Source organism: Nansenia antarctica (genome assembly GCF_963989245.1).
Source record: "Nansenia antarctica genome assembly, chromosome: 5".
Lineage (NCBI taxonomy): Eukaryota > Metazoa > Chordata > Actinopteri > Argentiniformes > Microstomatidae > Nansenia > Nansenia antarctica.
Window position 1 is genome coordinate 38768363 of NC_137690.1, and position 5000 is coordinate 38773362.

General features: G+C 47.1%; 1 protein-coding gene across 1 annotated transcript in view; it reads left to right on the forward strand.

The window, feature by feature from the left end:
* The window catches only part of herc1 (HECT and RLD domain containing E3 ubiquitin protein ligase family member 1), a 215688-nt gene that overhangs the window by 21103 nt on the left and 189585 nt on the right, over positions 1-5000 (forward strand). The window lies entirely within an intron of this gene.

A 5000-nucleotide genomic window follows, 5' to 3' on the forward strand; every position in this document is an offset into this window, starting at 1 on the left:
CGCCTATCATCCATCCTCACTATGGCTTTTGCCACTTGATTGACGTACAGGTAAGCCAGTCTGAGATCTGATCTTTTCACCTAACACCTAACACAGGTTCACCACGCATGCGCAGTCAACAGCGCCAACTACAAAATACCGGCGAGACTAATTAACTAGTTAGCCTTCCAATTTCTACTATTTACTATATAATACTAAAGAAAGGGTATACAAATTAGTGGGGAAGCTGGACCAAGTAAGAAACCAATAACGTACAACTTCCATCCAGAATGGTAGGAGGACTTTTTTACACAATGTGATATTGGAAATGCGTCTGTCTGATCTGCAAATCTACGAAGGCTATTTAGAAGAAGGGAAATGTGGCAAAAGAGCGAAAACGTACAGCTGCAACGATAGCTTCTTATCGCGTCAGTCACATTCTTGTTAAACACAAGAAGTCATTCAAAGACGGCGAAATTGTGAAAAAAGCGTTTCTCGAGGTTGCAGATTGCCTTTTCGATGACAGATCCACAGTGGCTGATGACACCTTGCAAGCCTGCCTACACCTTGCAACCAGCTCCTACAGCCCTGACTACTAGAAACTAGCTGCCTCCTCCCAGTGCCAGGTCTCCCACTAAGGTAGAGAAATGCATTTATTTCCTCCTTTCAAACTAGGGAACTACCTGTTTTGTATCTGGTTTACTGGATCAGTAGTTGGCTATGGTACTGCAGACTGGCTGTCAGTGTGTGAGTGAGAGAAAGTGTGTGTGTGTGTGTGTGTGTGTGTGTGAGTGTGTGAGAGAGAGAGAGAGAGAGAGAGAGAGAGAGAGAGAGAGAGAGAGAGAGAGAGAGAGAGAGAGAGAGAGAGAGAGAGAGAGAGAGAGAGAGAGAGAGAGAGAGAGAGAGAGAGAGAGAGAGAGAGAGAGAGAGAGAGAGAGAGAGAGAGAGACTGGCAAATGTGTGTGTGTGTGTTAGGGGTGTAACGGATCACCTAACTCACGGATCGGATCGTGTCACGGTTTTTGAGTCACGGATCGGATCATTTTTCGGATCAACACAAAACATTTTTGTTTTTATAAAAACTGCTTTTTCCTTGAATTCTGTAAAAACACCACTTTTACTATGTGACAAAAACCAACAACATTCAAGATGTCAAAACTATAATATATATATAACATATTCTACACTCAAACATTACATAATTATACTGAAATACACTCAATTTAAATGATAGGAGAGAGGGAGGAGGCGCCTGGTTGCAGCAGTGAGTCACTGGGCTCTTTAAAGCAGATGAATAAACATGTTTTATGCCACTTTTAACTAAATAATAAAGTGAACCCTTATTTTCAACATGGTATGAAAAAAATGCCTACATTATCAGAAGTTGTCGAGCTACCTTTTTCGTGCCTCCCGTCATAGTTGACAGAGAAGCCAAAGTGCTCCAGTACATGGGATTTAAATGACGAGGGAGGCAATTCGAGTTCTTCTCTGCTGAACAACGTAACATGACACACTTGGGCCGCGTTCGTAAATTCGCTTTGAGAGCGCCGGAGCGCACACTGGGTCCGACGTCATAAAGGGACCAAGTAATTTGATTGGACAAGAGCGCTCAGCGCTCAGATTCCAGAGCGGATTTACGAACGTGGATTTACGAACGCAGCCTTGTTGTTGTGGATTCCCAGCTTCACGTGTAGTGAGCAAACAACGGATTCTTTTTCTTTCGCATTATCAACCTATCATTGCGCTTTAGAGTAAAACAAACCCGCAACTGTCGCGTCTATCTTTTCATGGAAACTCGACATTGTGCTTTACAAGAGATATTAAGTAAGATATTAAGTAATATTATTACTTGTTAACATTTTGCAATTGATCCGCGGTACACATGCGTTCCGATCCATGGAGGGCGATCCGTTACACCCCTAGTGTGTGTGTGTGTGTGTGAGTGTGAATAGCAAAGAGGGAGGGTTTGTGATGGTCTTCTCCTGTGTGGCTGTGTGACAGAGAGAGAGAAAGTGTATTGTGAGTTTACTATGCAGGCTGGGAACTGTGTGTGTGTGTGTTTGTAGTACGTGCGTGTACGTTTGCGATGTTGAAACTAGACTGGTAGATCTTGGCAGACTGGCTACTTGAAAAGTAGATCTTGGTTCAAAAAAGTGTGGGCACCCCTGGTATAGAGGGACACATCGTCAAATTAGAACTGCAGGACAGTTGGATTAATGCTTACATTTTACATTTAAATTTTTGGCATTTAGCAGACGCCTTATTCCAAAGCGACTTACAATCAATACATTTGAATACTAAGCATGTGAATCAGCAATCCACCATTCGTTGCAGGAAGAGTAATCTAGCTCGGGCCCGGGGCCACCTTTTTTACTGGAGAAACTGAGAAACAGTACAAGGGGGGGTAATAGACAGGGGTGCACATAACTTTTTGGGGCCAGTGCTCAGAGGAGCACCTAGGGATGCTGCTTGGTGCTCCCCGAGCTCGCGAGTCACGACCCGTCCCACAGGATGGATAAAAAAGGGATACATGGATAACTTATATTAGCAAAACGACATTTATTCATAAATAAAGATGAACGAACAAATGATTGTGTGCAAAACAAAAGAAACAAATGCAAAATCAAATGACTGCTCTTTAAGCATGAAAGTCTGTCAGACTCCTTTAAACACAATGAAATCAACTGACGTCTCTTTAAGGACTAACTGAATGTCTGTTCTTTAAACACAATGAAATCCACTGACATCTCTTTAAGCACTGCTCTGTTCTGTAAACACTGAAATCAACTTTTCAACAAAAAGTTACAGCCTAAGCATTTACTTATGCTACAAGCTTAATCATCATCATCACTGCTCTCTTGACTGCTGTTAATACTGTCCTCAATTTCAACCATGGTAGAGGATGTTGTAGGCTATCACTTTAAATAGCTCATTATTTTGATTGTGCAACAAAGTCTTTTTTTTTTTTCTTCTAATAGAATTCCCAACCATATTCCCTGGGTCAGGGGTCGAGGTGCGATAATGAAGCTGTAAAACAAACGTCTGAACGTTTGAAAGCTTCAGAGAAAAGAAACGTGTCCCTTGGTGTTGTTTTTCCTTTTAGCGACGAGTCGTTCGGGACTGAATTTTCACGTGGGTGAACCGTGCGATACGCGATACGCGGAATGAAAGTACGAGTTACGATACTTTCCGAATGTTTTCGTGAGGGGAGTCGCCGTGGTCGTCGTCGGTCGACTGTTGTGATGGATTACTCGTCGGGCCTTCGGCTGAGGGGACGGCAAATAGTTACTTAGTGGGGCTTGCAGTGATGCAGCAGTCAGCAGTTGTATTTTGAGGAAGTAAATTCCTCTCCCAGCGCTTCCAGCTGTTGGTGCGCAAGAGCGCGTTCATGCCGCTGATCTGCCGCGCAGCATGCATTTTGGCGACGCATGCGCACTGGCGCACCAGTTATGTGCACCCCTGGTAATAGAAGTTCATAGGGACACAGTAGAGGGGAAAGCGGGTGTCTTTAGGAGACGTAGTGGTGAGGGTCAGAAGATGTCTCAGGAGGAGCAGTTAAGATGTAACCTGAAGAGATGGGTCTTCAGTCTACGACGGAAGATGGGTAGTGACTCTGCCGTTCTGACGGCCGTGGGGAGCTCATTCCACCAGCGGGGAGCCAGTGTTGTGAAGAGACGTGATCGGGCAGCCCGACTGCTGTGTAGAGGAGGTGGGGCCAGTCGGCCAGCCGAGGTGGAGGAGCGGAGTGAGCGGGCAGGGGTTTGGGGGGTTACCATTTCCTTCAGGTAGGCAGGGGCTGTCCCTTTAGCTGCCTGGTATGCAAGCACCAGGGTCTTGAATCTGATGCGAGCTGCTATCGGGAGCCAGTGCAGGGTGCGAAGGAGAGGGGTGACATGCGAGTATTTGGGGAGGTTGACTACCAGCCGGGCAGCAGCATTCTGGATGAGCTGCAGAGGTCTAATGGCTGAAGCGGGGAGCCCAGCCAGGAGTACATTGCAGTAATCCAGGCCGGAGATGATCAGTGCCTGGGTCAAGAGTTGCGCTGCCTCTCTGGTAAGGAATGGTCGTATCCTTCTGATGTTGTAGAGGAAGAATCTGCAGGAGCGAGCCGTTGCTGCAATGTTCTCCGCACAGGATAGTCGGTTATCCAGGATCACTCCAAGGTTCTTGGCTGTCAGGGAGGGGGTCACAGTAGAGTTCTCCACTGTGATGGAGAAGTCTTGGAGAGGGCAGGCTTTCCCGGGGATGAAGAGGAGCTCGGCCTTGTTAAGATTGAGCTTGAGATGGTGGTCAGCCATCCAAGTTGAAATGTCAGCGAGACATGCTGAGATACGGGTTGCCACGTGTACATCAGACGGGGGGAAGGACAGGAAGAGTTGAGTGTCGTCTGCGTAGCTGTGGTAGGAGAGCCCATGTGAAGAGATTACCGAGCCAAGAGACTTGGTGTAGAGGGAGAAAAGTAGGGGCCCTAGGACAGAACCCTGGGGTACTCCAGTGGAGAGGGTTCGTGGAGAAGATAGCGATTCTCTCCAGGTCACCTGGTAGGAGCGGCCCTCCAGGTAGGAAGAAAACCAGGAGTGTGCGGTGCCAGAGATGCCCAGGTCTGAGAGGATGGAGAGAAGGATCTGGTGATTGACTGTGTCGAAGGCAGCAGACAGGTCAAGGAGAATGAGAACAGAGGAGAGGGAGGAAGCTTGGGCAGAGTGGAGGGCTTCCGTGACAGCAAGGAGCGCAGTCTCAGTGGAATGCCCAGCCTTGAAGCCAGATTGGTGGGGGTCTAAGTGATCCATCTTCCGGAGATAGTCAGTCAGTTGTTTAGATGCCGCGCGTTCAAGGGTTTTGGAAGGGAAGGAGAGAAGGGATACAGGTCTGTAATTGTGGACAGATGATGGGTCAAGGGTAGGTTTCATGAGGAGAGGCTTGACTCTGGCTATTTTGAAGGCCGCTGCGACAGATCCTGTGGATAGGGAGGAGTTGATTAGGGTGGTAAGGTAAGGAAGGATGTCGGCGGAAATGGATTG